This window comes from Euprymna scolopes, chromosome 20 (assembly GCF_053919585.1).
Source record: "Euprymna scolopes isolate OS-2025 chromosome 20, ASM5391958v1, whole genome shotgun sequence".
NCBI classification, from domain to species: domain Eukaryota; kingdom Metazoa; phylum Mollusca; class Cephalopoda; order Sepiida; family Sepiolidae; genus Euprymna; species Euprymna scolopes.
Genome location: NC_136501.1, coordinates 15,113,039 through 15,130,479, shown reverse-complemented (window position 1 = coordinate 15,130,479; position 17,441 = coordinate 15,113,039).

Here is a 17,441-nt window from a genome sequence, read left to right as displayed (position 1 = left end):
TACTCTTTAGTTGTTATCGTTTATCTGTTTATGTACTTTTGTTGTTGATTTTTTGAAACGATATTAAGGTTAACGTCTCCGCCTCGGAGATCCGGTGTTTTTCTCAGAAAGTCGCCCATTTTTTATTTCCCAAGTTAAAACCAAATATGATGGGTTCGAATATCCTATATATTAAGTTTCATGTCTGTAGACCAAGAGGACAGAGGAGTTTGGTAGGTAAATATTTTAAAACAAATATATATATACGCATACATAAATATATATAGAAAAAGGTTTGTGTTTACTATAACCGTTTTACGCAGATATTACGCAAGTATAAGTCATGTAGAACATCTGCACGAACATAATTACACGTAATAGTTAACTAAAAATGATCATCCCATAAGAAAACCAAAAGAAATAATAGAGAATTAATTAAAATGAATGTTTTAAACAATATGCAAATTAGATCTTTTGCAGATGAATACAATTCCACAACCCATATATAACAAAGTTGTATTTCTAATATATAAAAGGCTATATATCTGTCTGTCTCCATATTTTCAAACTCTATCTCCACTGAAACTAAAAGTCACAGAGCAGCACTAGGGGCCTTAAATGATTGGAATTTTTATGGACCATTTTTGTCTTTAGCTGGTTAAAATAGTTTTTAAGAGGTCAAACAGGGGTTAAAACGGAAAAAAAAACTCAATATACATATTGTGCATTCATCTTGGTTTATTGGTATAGTGGTAACGTCACCAGCTTTGAATGCTACAGTTTGGCTTTCAGTTTTGATTCCAGCTGATGGCACCAAAATACTTTTTTTTACTTTTGAACTCATGACTCTATAATAAAATATACGAAATCTGGACAAATTAAAATATCATATTTAAATATATTTTACGACCGGGCAAAGACGACCACCAATAATATGTAGTAAAGTCCTCATCTCAAAAATTCCGATACACATTATGTTTTAGTTGTGCGTGTGTGTGTGTGTGTGTGTGTGTGTGTGTGTGTGTGTGTGTGTGTGTGTGGAATATGCAACGTTTTGACAATATTATTCTAATGTTGTAATCAGCTATTTCTCATGATCCAACTGACCCCGCATTTCCAATGTTGTTACGTGTTCTCGTAATATTGCAAAAAAAGATATTGCCAAAAAAATTATTACCAAAAAAATATTGCCAAAAAAATATTGCAAAAAAAATGTTGCCAAAAAATATATTGTCAAAAAAATATTGCAAAAAAAAATATTGCAAAAAAATATATTGCCAAAAAATATATTGCCAAAAACAATATTGCAAAAAAATATATTGGCAAAAAAAAAATATTGCCCAAAAAATATATTGCCAAAAAAAATATTGGCAAAAGAAATATTGCCAAAAAAAATATTGTCAAAAATATTGCCAAAAAAATATTGCAAAAAAATATATTGCCAAAAAATATTGTCAAAAAAAATATTGCAAAAAAATATATTGCCCAAAAAATATTGCAAAAAAAATATTGCAAAAAATATATTGCAAAAAATATATTGCAAAATAAATATTGCAAAAAAAAATATTGCAAAAAATATATTGCAAAAAATATATTGCAAAAAAAATATTGCAAAAAATATATTGCAAAAAAATATATTGCCAAAAAAATATTGTCAAAAAACATATTGCAAAAAAATATATTGCCCAAAAAATATTGCAAAAAATATATTGCAAAATAAATATTGCAAAAAAAAATATTGCAAAAAATATACTGCAAAAAAAAATATTGCAAAAAAAATATTGCAAAAAATATATTGCAAAAAAAATATTGCAAAAAAAATATTGCAAAAAATATATTGCAAAAAATATATTGCAAAAAAACATATTGCAAAAAAAATATTGCAAAAAATATATTGCAAAAAAATATTGCAAAAAAATATTGCAAAAAAATATTTGTTTTGTGCCAGAAGAGTGTTACACTGGTCAAACAACATCAGAAAAGATCTTTTCGAAGATGGCGACCAACATGCCTGACGAAACTCGAAGGCTACACCGATCGAAACGTTGCACAAATAAAACAAGATGAGAACAATAATCCGATCAATACAAGTAATATAAACAATCAGACCTCATCTAAAAAATTCAGGAGTGTGACATCAGAATATTTTTTTTTATTTGATTATAGGGAGGTGGCTAAGTGGTTAACGGCATGGACTGACATAATTTTTTTTTATAAGGGAGTCACCACTTAACAAGGCTTGAAGGCCACTCAAGGATAAGGGTTAATCAGTGTATGGTGATAACTTAAAAAAAACAGTGTAGGAATCGTTAGTGGTGAAAATTGGGTATGATTTGATTATTTAAGAGGATGGCTCAACAAGAACTTGTTTACATTGGACTTGAAGATACCCATATTGTGGTCAGGGTCTCACAGGTGGGCAGTTCTAGAAAGGTAAGCTTTGTTCATGGAATTTGCATTTAGATTTAGGCACAGATAGGGCATAATCATGCTGAAACACTGGTTCCCGTCAGATCACCAAAGTTAAGCAACGTTGAGCCTGGTCATTACTAAAATGGGTGACTGATTTGGGAATACCAGGCGCTGTATGTAGGAGGAAGTCAACACACTGCTAGAATTGCAAGAACCTAACGTCGTCATCTCCTCTAACAGTGATATACATGTGACTGGGGATCGCTTGTGAATTTCATACTCCCCTGAAACTTTCTCCTTTGGAGTAAGACAGTAGTGCAGTTTCACACACACACACACACACACACACACACACACACACACACACACACACACACACACAGATAGGGAGTGAGGGAAATTGTTAGTAGTGGTTCTGACTAGATGAGGTTTTGTGAAAGTTTGGCAAATGAGGGATCATAGATTGAAGCTCAGACGAGCACTTACAATGAAAACTGGAGCGATAGAATGATCCAACCATTTTTCTGGCGACCTTGGCAACGGATTTGATGTATGTGCTCCATTTCAGATCAGAAGTGAAGCAGAAACTTGTCAAAACATTGTGCTTCCCCAAGACGGGGGCTATTCTTTTCAATTAGGGCCAGACGGGGGTTAGAACGTTGATGATGGAAAGAAAGAAGCTTTGTTTTAGATGCATTAAAATTAACCAGCCACCTTTTCCCCATTGCACCACGTGCTCAAGATTAGAAGAGGGAGAATCAGAGAGATCTAAGTCATTTCTGGCCTTTGACATGTTGCCATAGATGGTAGTGTCGTCTGCGTAAATGTCTACAAATGATCTAAGAATGTGATTTGGGAGATTATTGATGAAGATCAGGAAGAGAGTTGGGCCCAGGATGGAACCTTGAGGGACGCCAGCGTTGATACTATAAGCTTCTGCCCATCAACGACTACTATTATAAGCCGATCAGAGAGAAAGGATTTAATAATTGTGAGGACATTTCCAGCTATAACGTAGCTGAAAATCTTGTGAAATAGACCGCTATGTCATACTCTATCAAAAGTCTTTGATATGTAATTGCTCTAGAAACTAAGTCCTCATTAAGAGATTTACTAATCCTGTGTGATATTACAGTCAGCACATCAGCTGCAGATTTAGCAGAACAGAAACTTCTACACAAAATTGTGAAAAGGTGTTTGTGATCAGGTTAGGATTATTTTGGTGACATACTAATCATAAAAATAAATCAGGAAACCATTTTGTTAAACTTAGATAAAATAGCTGAACATCTTCCTAAAAATTGAATGGGTAATTTTGTATTTTGTCAGAATTTGTTTGTACAATCTGATAATATGATGGCAAATTGATAAGACATTTTGGATGCTGTTTGATTAATGGAGGTGGCAGCATTAGGGTTGCAGATTCAATAATTTTGGATGAGTGAAAAATGTCTTTTGGGGGGTAAACATGTAAATTTGGAATAAATAGAAATATTTTTCATCGACATTTTACTTTTCTGATTATTTCCAAAACAATTCTATAAAATTTTCAAAAGATTCTTTAAACGTTTTTAAAAATTGAAACATTTTGATATTTTTATTCAATGTTAGTAATATTTTATTAAAATTTTTTTTTTTTGTTTTGCTGTAATAGAAGATATTACTCACACAAGCGTCAGTACCTCTGTTTGACCTGTCAGGTGACAGGATTGGAGAAAGAAAAAAAAAAGAAGGAAAATTTAATTTTGTAAATGAGTTTTTTTTATATACATATGGCAGTAATTTGCATGTGAAGAGAATAGTGTCTATAAGAAGGACCAATTAGGGAGGACAAGGAATTGAGTTTTTGACAGCTGACAGAGAGTATAAATGTTGAAAGTTGGTATTATATGTTAATTTTATTGGAATCTTTTGAGATGAGTAATTTGTGTATTTTTTTTTTGTTTTATTGTATATTATTATATTAACATAGAGAGCTTTGTTACTACTGATGGTCATACCTTTACCCTATATTATCTTGTGTGACGTCATTTTCTATAGTTTGTGTCTTAATTTTCAGTATATGCGCTAACGTGTTTACCTGCAAATTGAAATCAAATAAAACTAGCGGACGAACTCTTACTATTTAACATTTGTTATTTTACATAAGTCAACCATTAGGGATATGTTTTCATTTTTTAAAAAAACTTTTTTGTAATAGAAGGTATTATTCACTCAAGCGACTGCGCTTCTGTTTAACCTGTCAGGTGACGGGATCAGGGAAGGAAAAAGTCTGTCCAGAAATGAGAAACTATTAGCAGATATACCAGCCGAAATGTGACAGCAATACTCCATACATACGAATTGTGGCTTTGTAGATCTCAATACCCTTTATGTCAAATCTCAAGTCTGTAGATTGAAAATTGGCAGAGTAGTTTAGTAGGGAAATCATCATCATCGGCGGTCACTCGTGTCCGAGTAAGACTGTCCTCCGTTGTGGCTTCTGTGGGTCCTCAGGTGAGCATAGAGCCCAATCCTAGACCCAATTTGTCTTGTGCAATTTGGGCAGATAAAGGTAGTGGTGGTGGGGTGGGGTTGGGTGTGTCTGGTTAATAATCTGTCCTTTCTGTGCTTGCGTTTATCCTCAGCAGCTTGATTTAGGTCACTACTATAAAGCGCAGCACCTTTGTGGACAGCGCTCCTCCATGCCAACCTGCTCCCAGCCACGTCCTCCCATGTCTCAAGGTCCATGTGAAACCGCTTTAGATTTGCTTTGATGTTGTCCTTATACCTAATCTTTTGGCCACCCTGGGCACGCTTTCCCTCAACAAGCTGAGAGTAGAAAATCTGTTTTGCTGGCGTTGAGCAACAGTAGCGGTGATAGTGGGAATGTCAGCCTCACTCAGGACGCTGGTATTGGTGCGTCGGTCCTTCCAACTAATTCTGAGGATTTTTCGGAGGCATCTTTGGTGGTACGTCTCCAGGGTTTTTACGTGCCTCCTGTATGTGGTCCAGGTCTCCCATCCATAGAGAAGAGTGGGCAGCAAGACAGCTTTATATACCATGATTTTGGTCTTTGCCAGGAGGTCACAGTTCTCAAATACTTTCTTCCTTAGCCTTGAGAAAGCCCCACTGGCACAGCTGAGACGGTGTTGCATTTCATCATCTATGTTGGCTTTTGATGATAGGATGCTGCCTAGGTATGGGAAGTGGTCCACATTTTCCAGTCTAGCGTTGTCGATGGAGATGTTTGGGGGTGAGACTGGAGTACTGTTTGGTGGTGATTGATGGAGGATTTGGGTTTTTTTTATATTAATTGTTAGTCCTAGCTGTTTGTACGCCCCCGTGAAGGCAACCAGTGTACACTGTAGGTCCTCTTCTGAGAGGGCTACAAGGGCGTTATCGTCTGCATACTGTAGCTCCATAATGGATATGGTGTTCGTTCGACCTTTGGCCCTAAATCTGTTGATGTTAAAAAGTCGCCCGTCAGTTCTGTACATAATCCGAACTCCATGAGGAAGATGTTTGTCCGTGAGATGGAGGATAGCAGTAATGAAGATGGAGAACAGGGTTGGGGCAATGACACATCCCTGTTTCACTCCCGTGTCAACCCTGAAGGGCTCTGTTTCATCTCCACTACTACTGAGGACTGTAGCTGACATATTGTCATGTAGCAGTCTCAGTACCCGAATGTACCTCTCTGGGCATCCAAACCTTGCAAGAACCAGCCAAAGGGCTTGACGGTTCACAGAGTCAAAGGCTTTAGTAAGGTCTATAAAAGCCATGTATAATGGTAAATTTTGCTCCCTGCACTTTTCTTGGAGTTGACGAGCAGTGAAGATCATGTCCATCGTGCCTCTATTTGGTCGAAAACCACTTTGGGACTCGGGAAGGATGGTTTCTGCAAGGGGTGTAAGCCTGTTGGCCAAAACCCGAGCTAGGGCTTTCCCTGTGGTAGAGAGGAGAGAAATGCCCCGGTAGTTCCCACAGTTTGCCTTGTCTCCCTTCTTAAAGATGGAAACAACTAGGGCATCTCTAAGTTGTGCAGGGATTTTCTCTTGTTCCCATATTTTGAGCAGCAGGGCATGGATGTGTCTGAGAAGATCAGGCCCGCCTTTCTTCAGGATTTCTGCTGGGATGCCGTCAGAACCAGCCGCCTTATTGTTTTTCATCTTCCTAATTGCATCCCGCACCTCTTCCAGACTGGGTGGTTCTCCCATGCTCTCAATTATGGGCTGTTGGGGGAGTTTTTCAAGGGCCTCCATCTCTGGAGTGGTGTCCCTGTTCAGAAGATCCTCATAATGCTCTTTCCATCTATTTGTTATTTCTCCCTTTCCTTTCAGCAGCGTGAGCCCATCCTTAGACCGAAGGGGGGTCAGAGAACGGTAGCTGGGGCCGTATACCACTTTTGTGGCTTCAAAGAATCTTCTGGTGTCCCCAGAGTCAGCAAACTGCTGGATCTCCTGAGCCTTCTTCATCCACCAGAGGTTCTTCAGCTTCCTGACTGTCGATTGGACAGCCGCTTTAGCCTTGGCATGGGCAGCTCTTTTAACCTTGCAATTGATGTTATTCTGCCAGGTGATAAAAGTTTGCCTCTTGGTGTCTATAAGCTGTTGGATTTCGGTATCGTTTTCATCGTACCAATCCTAATGTTTCCGCTTTTTCTGCCCTAGGATGCTTATACTGGAGTCCATGATGGCAGAAGACAGCTTGTCCCAGTGCTCTTCAGCATCATGTGGATACTGCTTGGGCAGGTCCGCGCTAAGAGCCGCCTGGAGGTGTTGTTGGTAGGTGATATCGCCCAGCTGCTCGATGTTGAGCTTTGGTCGGCTCTGTCTTTTTTGTATCCTTTGCTTCCGCATTAAATGGATAGACATGATGGAGCGAATAAGACGGTGGTAGGGAAATGTACACATACAGACACACAGACAATTTCACTTCTATAAATATATAGATTTCAACATGATAATAAAGTATTTAATAGTTTTATACTTGAATACATTTTTTTGATATCCAATTATAATGCACAAATACCCATAAATCTATCGAATTGAATTTCCATTTTTTAAAAATTTCATTTTTTATTCAATTTTCACCCTAAACAAGGAACAGTGCCACTTTGAAGTAGGGGGCTACTATCGGGGACATAATTTGCAGATACATTATGGAGGGAGATGAGTAGCAAGATGTTTGTTCACATTACACTTGAACTTCTGCATATCAGTACAGTTGGGAAAGCAGAATCCCGGAAGGGAGTTCCAAAGACTTGCAGTTCTGGGGAAGAAACTATTGGAGTAGATGGCTTTCTTACACCTAGGGATCTCTACTGTAAAGAGGTGGGACTTAGTTGCTTGTCGGGTTTGTTGGGGGTAGTCACGTCGAGGAGGTACAAGTACTTGCAGTTCGTCAGAGTATTCACCATTGAAGTATATGTAGAACAGGCAGAGGGATGCAACATTTCGTCGATGGGACAGAGGCTGAAGCCTAGATGACAGTTCAGAACCTATCAGGTTGGCGACTCTTTTTTGAACCCTGTCCAGGAGTGAGAGACAAATAGCAGATGCACCAGCCCAAATGTGTCAACAGTACTCCATACATGGGTGGATGGTGGCCTTATAAAGATACAGGATACTTTCAGGCATAAGTAATTTTCTAGCATGGTAGAGAGAGAGAGAGCCCACCTTCTTTGCAGCAGCCTTGGCAATGCTCTCAATGTATCTATTCCAGTTCATGTTCCCTGTAAATGTTATGCTGAGGAGTTTAAAGGAAGTACTTTCGGGTAATGTGTTCTTTGCCATTGCTATTGGTGGTAGAGAAGGTTTCTTGTAGTTAACATTACAAATGAATGTTTTCTACTTTTTTTTTACATGAAGGTCACCACTTATCAAGGCCCAGAAGCCATTCGGGGATAAGGGTTATTTTGTGTACAGCAATCAATGGGATAGTGTTGCAGTATTCATTAGTATTGGAGATTTGATAAAGTGTCATCTCTTGGGGGCGGGCGGTTCATCAGGAATTTGTTTATGTTGGACTTGAAGGCATCCATGTTGAAGTCAGGAAGGAAACAGGCAAGCGGAAGAGAGTTCTACAGGCGTGCAGTTCTAAGAAAGGAGTTTTGTTCATGGAATCTACGTTTTGGTTTTGTCACAGCTAAAGAGTGGGGAAAATTTTTGACAGTGGTTTCAGCTAGACGGGTGTTTATCGTGAAATATTGGCGAGGGTGGGGACCAGAGATTGGAGCTCAGACGGGCACCTGCCATGGAAATAACGATAAAACAAAGATAGGCTTGCAACGTCTCTTCTGTGGGAGAGAGGTTGCAGGGAAGAGAAAAGGGCATCACCCACTAAGCCACAAAGTCTATTTTGTACTCTGTCTAGGCAGGATAGGCTGTTTTTAGCAGCTCCTGCCCAGATGTGGCAGCAGTATTCCATCCTTGGATGTACTTGGCTTTTATATAGATAGAGAATTGCATCAGTAGTGAGATATCTTCTGGAGTGTTCCATTTCAGATCAGGAATAAACGTCAAGCCAAGCTTGTCAAAACAAGATCAGGAATAAACGTCAAGTCAAGCTTGTCAAAACATAGAGCCTCCCCTAGACGAGAGCACACCATTTCAATTGATGCCAGATGAGAATCAGAGCGTTTATGATGTAAGGATAGGAGCTTGGTTTTAGATGCATTAAAAGTAACCAGACATTTTTTCCCCCATTGTACCACGTGCTCAAGATCAGAGGAGAGAGAATCCGAGAGAACTTTGGCATTTACGGCCTTTGATGTGTTGCCGTAGATGGTCGTGTCATCAGCATAGATGTCAATGAATGATTTAAGTATGCGTTTGGGAAGATCATTGATGTAGATCAGGAAAAGAGTTGGGCCCAGGATGGACCCCTGAGGGACTCCAGCATTAATACTGTGGGCCTCTGATTTCTTCCCATCAAACACTACTCTTATGAGCCTATCTGAGAGAAATGATTTAATGATTGAGAACACATTTTCAGTTATACCATAGCTGGAAATCTTGTGAAGTAGGCCCTTATGCCATACCTTGTCGAAGGCCTTTGATATGTCAAGAGCAATTGCCCTAGAAAGGAAGGCTTTGTCGAGTGATTCACTAATCCTATGAGATATAACCTTTAGCACATCTGCTGTAGATCTTGCAGAATGGAAATCATATTGTGTGTCACTAAGAAAATTATTTCTGCTGAGGTGGTTGACTACTTCTTTATTCAATATGGATTCCAGCAACTTACTCATGACACACAGCAGACTTATTGGTCTGTACTGAGAGGGAGATGACTTTTCACCTGAATTCTTAAATACAGGACATACTGATGAGGTTTTCCAGGGTGTTGGGAAGCACTTCTCTTAAAGGCAACGCTTAAACAGTTTTGTAAGTATGGGAGTAAGTTCTGGTTGAAGCTTTTTTAACACTATAATTGGGATGCTGTCAGGGCCTGTTGCTTTACTGGAATCAAGGTTCTTGATTAGCTTGGTGACCTCACACACAGATATTTGTATGTTACCTAGCGTGTTGTATGCTAGGGGAGGAAATTACGGGGAGTTGATGGCCTTCATCACATAGGGTAGAATTAGCTGCAAAGTTCTTGGCAAATAGTTTGGCCTTGTCTGATGATGACGAGATGACCTCAGGTCCATTGATAATGGTTGGGATAGAATGCATGCTTCTGTTTAGGATCCTATTTGCTATTTGCCAAAACTGGTGGGAACCAAGCCACTGCTCAGCTACTTTGGATTTAACGGACTGAGCATATATAGTTCTCTTGCATTTTTTATTACTCTTTTACAGTGGTTGCTGGCAGTCCTGAAAGCAGCTTTAGTCTCAGTGCATCTGTTACGTTGGTAGCTATGGAAAAAGTGATTTCTGTGTGCGATGGCAGCAGCACATTCTGGAGAGAACCATGGCATGCTGTTAGGTTTTTGTTGGAATTTTTTAGATGGTATGAATCGGTCTATGCCTACAATTAACCATTCGGTCAAGTTTGATACTATAGAGGATACATCCTTTTTAAACATGGAATGCAGAGGTAGATCAGATATGAATGTACGGAAGCTATCCCAGTCAGCCATAGAATATCGGTATACAGTATGGTGGAGAGGTACGTCTGGGGACTTATTACATTTCATTTTTATCTTAACTGATACAACGGAGTGGTCGGAGGATCCTAGAGGAGATAGAACGGAACATGAACATAGCTCAGGGGAAGTTGAGAGAAAAAGGTCTAGAAGGCTTGCATACTGACCGGCAGTATCGGGTTCGCGAACAATCTGAGTGAGGTCATAGGTAGTGGCAAAATCATGACAGAACCTCCCCCTCATTATCTGTCTTATTTGAGTGGGTCCATTCCACATCATGGACATTAATTGTCATGCCACTATTAGTAGCATATCATTGCATTATTACATAAATAACATACTTTCACAATTTCACGATCCATTGGTCTGCCATTATTTTTTCAAAAAATATAACAAGACAGACTGTCTATCATAAAAACTTGTCTCTTTATTATTTAAGTACAATTTGCATTTTCTTTTCTACAAACTATTTTCGTTAGTAATTTTCCCCTTTATAATTTTTCGTAATTTTTGGCTATTTTATTAATTTCGACATAATAATTAACTAGGTAACATTGGTTTTAGTTAAAATTCAAATTTTCGATTTTTATTTTTATTCCGAACAAGCACCAAAAAATGAGTAAAAAATTGAAAAATGCTTCTTATTAATACCTTAGCTTTTTGACTTCTCAAATAGAATTGCAATACTTTTAAGGAAGGAGGGGTTGATAGAAAATGCCTTCCTCTTAAAAAGAAACTTAATCATAATTTTTACTTGCATAAAAATAATTAAAACTTTGCCACTGTTAACGATTAGAACCACTAAAATCAAAAATGAGATGTCCAACAGAATCATTTACTGCAGTTATCTCCCTTTGACCACAGCGTAAAATTGAGACTTTATTTAGGTTTTTGATAAATTGGTGATAAAAGCCGGAAATAAAGTCTTATTTTTTGGCTACGAAAAAAAAAAAAAAATTCAAGTCCGTCACAATTTATTTACTTGAAACAAAGGCAATAAAAACACAATGTCAATAAATACTTGACATACATGTGAATCAAACTTAGTTAATCCCATTAATCATTTTCCTTACTCCCATAATATTCTTCATCTTTTAACTATATCTTATCAACACTTATTATCGAGTGACTTTTGGGCCTGATAAGTGGTGACCCATAAGTAAAAAAAAATTAAAAAAACAAAACAAGCAAAAAATATTTTACATTTTTAAACTTTTGAGATGAGGATTGATTATTCATATTATTTGGATTTTTCGGACTATTGTTCTCATCTTGAGTGTCATTTTCATAATGATTCGGTCGATGTAACCTCCGACCTTCTTCAGATGTATCTTGTCGAACTCAGAAATCTTTCTGTCAAATTGGGGAATCTACATGGAATTTCGAACGTAACCCTTTATTTAATACTCTTGTTCTGTCAGTCGTGATTGAGTAGAAGTCTTAAGTAATTTGCAACTGTGTTTTGAGTATTGCCCTTGCACTGAGAATTGAACCATTCAACCGCTTGAAGCGTAACTTTACAACTGAATTTTACCAAGTATTTTATCCATTATGCCATTGGTCCTTGTGGGGGGGGGGAAACACACTTGACATGAGATCAGTAGTTCAAAGAATCCAAATAAAACGGAATAAATTTTTTTAACTAATATTAAACTTAAATGAATTTTAATAGTTAGCTTTTCTAAAACAATAAAAGAAAATAAACTCACACACGCACGCACACACGCACGCACGCATGCACGCACGCACGCACACACACACACACACACACACACACACACACACACACACACACACACACACACACACACACACACACACACACACACACACACACACACAGTAAACCTTTTTTCCTGTGACTTAATTAAAGAAAAAAAGAAATGAAAAACAGTTTTACCTGGATAGGTGTTTCCTTTAATCTAAACTTAAAAAAGTATAAATGCACTAAAATGAAAACAACAATTTTCTAGATGTTTTTTTCTGAATATTATCCTTGTATTTTGAACCAAGATAAGTAGGTCTAGAAAAAGTATACATTAATTTGATAGATTGGAGGTTTAACTGAGGCTACCCTTCCATCAATACGAGGCACACTCTAGGACAGTGTTTTTTTTTTTATTCTGGTTGTGGCTCAATCCAATTAAAATTTATTATGGCACATTCATTTGAGATTTTTCACCTTCCACCACTGCCTCTTAATTTAATACATTTTGAGCTTTGATAATACTATGATTTGGAAAAATATTTTGTTTGGATAAAATTATTATTTCCACAATATACTCTTGAGTTGCTTCTAGGACTTGATAAGTAGTGATCCACTAGTAGAAAAAAAAATTAAATAAAAATGTGAATCAGCAAACAGATGAATTATAATTACAATTAAATGGTGAGCCATCAGTAAAACAAAATACACACACAAAAAAAAACCAAAACAAAACAAAACAAACAAACAAAAATAACCCCAAAACAAACACAATTTGTTTAAAATATCCAAATAAAAAATGTTATTAGCAAAACAGGTGAATTGCAATTAAATGTAACAATTACAAAAAATTTAAAAAAATATACCTCCTCAAAAAAAAAAAAAAAAAAAATTGAAAGAAAAATTGTAAAATCATAATTTAAAGAAAAGAGTTTTAAATTGCAAGAAATTCAAAACTTCAAACAGCCATTTCACATTTTTGATCAGACAAAAAAAAAAAAAAAAAGAAAGTAAATTAATATTTAACTTAATAATAAATTTAATATTTTAATTTTAAATAATAATTAGTTAAAAATGTGCAGAATAGTTATGTTTTAAACCAATGCATTTCAGGTAAAAAAACATTTTTACACACTTATGTGCCACCTTCAAATTAGTATAAATTCCAAAATTTACGAAAGATAATTCAGTAGGAGATGTGTAAGATGTATTTTTACTAAAAAGAAAATCATCTACAATTATGTTCTGAAATGCTTTAGTTTAAAAACGTCAGAATTACAGTAAAACCCCGGGATACGGTGACCATAAGATACGTTTTTTTCAGGTTATGATGTAGAATATAATGTTTTTCTGGTGCCTGGTTATGATATTTACCCCGCCTTACAGTGTTATTTATAATGTTATTTGATTATATGCATGTGTATCATATACTGTACTGTATTTTGATACTAATTTTTAATGCCGTACCCCAGGGTTCTACTGTACAATTAGTCAAAATGATCGATTGCAGTTACCTCCCCTGGATGTTAAGAACTTTTCAGCATTAAAAAATACAATAAAATGATAAACAGATAAACTCGATAAATTCTATGTAATTATTTTTCTACTGGATTATTTTTGGGTAATTTTTGGAATTTATACTGATTTAGACATGACAGGTAAGTATGTGATAATGTTTGCGCTTTAAATGCATTGGTTTAAGACACCACTAATCTGCACAAGAGTTGTTATTTTCATGTAAAGTGCTCATCTGAGCTCTAATCTATGGTCCGCCCTGGACCGACTTTCACAAAAAACATTCGCCTAGCTGAAACCACTATCAATAATTAAAAAAATTTTTTTTTTTTTTATTACATTTTCACCCCAAACAAGGCATATTGCTACTATCAGGGACATAGGCATCAGGGGTACTGTGTAAGGAGTTGGGCAGCAAGATGTCAGTTCACGTTGCACTTGAACTTCTGCATGTCAGTACAGTTGGGGAAGCTGGGATCCGGCAGGGAATTCCAAAGTTTAGCTATCCTGGGGAAGAAACTACTGGAGTAGAAGGCTCTATTACATCTAGGGATCTCTACTGTGAAGGGGTGGGATTTAGCTACTTGTCAGATTTGTTGGGGTTATTTACGTTGAGGGGGCACAAGTGCTTGCAGTTCGTCAGAGCATTCACCGTTAAAGTACTTGTAGAAAAGGCAGAGGGTGAAACATTTCGTCGATGGGACAGGAGCTGAAGTTTAGATGACAGTTCAGGACCTATCAGATTATCTCTTTTGAACCTTGTCTAGGAGCGAGAGACTAATGGCAGATGCACCAGCCCAAATATGACAGCAATACCCATACATGGGCGAATGGTGGCCTTATAGAGGTATAGGATACTTTCGCGCGTTAGTATCTTTCTAGCACGGTAGAGAGAACCTTTCGTCTTCGCAAGAAGAGGGACGTTTGTAGCCTTCGGGCCAAGATCAAAGTGTAGTATCTGTTCCGGCAGATACTGCAAGCAAAGACCATATGTGGGGGTAACTCCACATATCAGACCTTGGTCAATGTAGGGGCAACCCTTCATACCAACAGTTACTATCCAGCTCCCATCCCCCCGCCATCGGGAGCTGGTCCCCTTTTCCCTCCCCCCTCCCTCTCTCTCCACATTAAAAAACGGCCTTGTGCCTAATTTGCTCAGTGGGGGAGCAAATAAATACCACTTACCTTCTTCGCAGCGGTCCTGGCGATACTTTTGATGTAATTGTTCCAACTCATGTTTCCTGAGAGCGTTAGGCCGAGGAGTTTAAAAGATGTACTTTCAGATAAAGAGTCATTGGCCATTGCTATTGGTGGTAGAGAAGGTTTCTTGTAATTATTGAAGGAACCGAGTTTAGTCTTGGTAGCATTGAATGTGACCATCCATTTATGTCCCCATTCCACTACAGATCGGAGGTCATCCTCTAGTGCTTCTGCCATTTCTTTAGATATGTGTTCATTTGTTTTCCCCTCGTGCTTGTTATAGAGTGTGATGTCGTCAGCATATATACCCATCTCACAGGCAATTTATTTCCCCCATTCTTTATCTGTACCTAAACCTAAACATATATTCCATGAACAAAGCTTCTTTCTTAGAGCTGCACACCTGTGGAATTAGGTTCCATTTTCCTACTTTGCAACTGACTACATTATGGTTGTGTTCAAGTCCAATGTGAACAAGTTCTTGCTGAAGCATCCCCCTAAGTAATTCAATTTACCAAATTTCCACTACTTATGATTGCTACGATATTGTCTCATTGACTACTGAACACCCATTAACCCTGATCCTCGTGTGGCATCCAGGCCTTGATAAGTGGTAAAATTCTTTTGTATATATATATATATATATATCTTCTATAATATAAAGTTGTACGTCTGTGTGTGTGTATGTGAGTGTGTGTGTGTGGTCACGAATAGGCTCCTATGTGGTTAACTATTTTAAAAAACTGATTACATATAATGATAGAAGATGTATCGAGGATCAGGAAATAGGTATGTTTGATCTGGCAGAACGGTGGTTCATAAAAATTGTGGGGTCTGCGTTCGCGCCTGGCCCCCAAAGTATGGAAATAAAAAATGAAAAAAAAAACGTTTACAAGTGTTTTTGATATAGATGTACATAAGAATACTTTGATAAGCATGTTTTAACTTAAATAAGGATGGTATGATAAAAATTGTGGGGTCTGCGTTCGCGCCTGTACTCCATGGAAATATAGCACAAACTTTAACAAAGACTTTTCATATCAATCTGCGTAAGTATACTTTGATAATTATGTTTCAGTTTGAAGAAATATGGTATGATAAAATTATTGGGTGTTCGTTCGCGCCTGACCTCCATAGAATGTAAATATGTCACAAAGTTTCACAAGGTTTTTTAAAAGGGGTGAGGGTCCACAATAACACCTTAATTTTAATCTTAATTCACGTTAGCTTTTATTTATTTTTTTTAGTTGAATCATATTGTGTCGAATAAATTCACCTCATAAATTCACATTCTTATTAAAGTGAAAGCCAAAAAAAAAGGTCGGAACTTTAGACAATTCTCGACACAAATTTTGCATAACTCTGTTTTTTCCTTCTCAAATTGCACGTGAAACTCTTTCGAAAATAGATAAATAGATAAATAATAAAAAATAAGAACATTACTTGTTATCGTGTCAAAAGAAGGAAAAATCCTGCTCACATGATTACGTGTCTTTTTAAAAACATTTACATAACCTTTTTATTTTTATTTATATATCTGTTTAAGCTTTTTTTGTCAGTGTATTAGAAGGAATTCAGTTGATTACAACCCTTCTGCGTGTTCTTTACATTACAATAGTACAACCCTTAATCCGACGGCGCAATACTACACCGTACAATACTGTAAAACTGAAACGAAGCTGTTCTGCTTGAAAAGGACGATACTTTCTTCTTATTCATATTTATATCGATTCTTTGCTTTAAAAAACTAAAGTAATTACGTGTTTACTTTTTTAATATCCCATTTTACTGTTTCGGATTATTTTACTAAAGTAAGTAAAGCTTCATTATTTTTCAAAACTGTTTTTGTTTTTTTGTTTTTCGATATTTCGTCGATATTATTTAGTAAGAGTGTCTAGCAGAAAAGCCAACAAATAAATATACATTGAAATAAATGTTACCATAGTCAATAAAAGTTCAGTTCATTTTTTTTGTTTTGAAATAGTTTTTAATGCTCTTTACTTGAAATAATTTCAGCGAACCGAAATTAAAACGAAATTTGAGGCGATAACTACTTAAATGAATTTTTATATAAACTACACATGCCATAATCAAATATTCCTCAAGCACAAAATAACGGAAAACATTAAAATATGTTTTTTAAATATTCCTTACGTTGACGGAACTCTCTTAAACTGTTAACACAGAATGCTCAGCTGCCCTTTCTTCAAATTGAAAACGGGGCTCCCCATTTCAAAGTCGCTGCCATTTTGATTTTTTTTAAAAACGGGTTCATGAATTAAAAAAATTTTTTTTTTACAAACTACTTAAAAATACAAACCAATGAACTTTTCTACCACAAAAGTAACTTTTATTGACTATGGTAACATTTATTTCTTGTGTGTGTGTGTATATATATATATATTTATTATTATTATTATTATTATTATTATTATTATTATTATTATCATCTCAAATAAAACCTTTCTCTTTCCTTGAAGCTCAAGATTCAGAGTGTTCGTGGTGTCCACTAAAAAAGCTAACTTGACAACCCACTGTGGATATTGAAAGTGATAA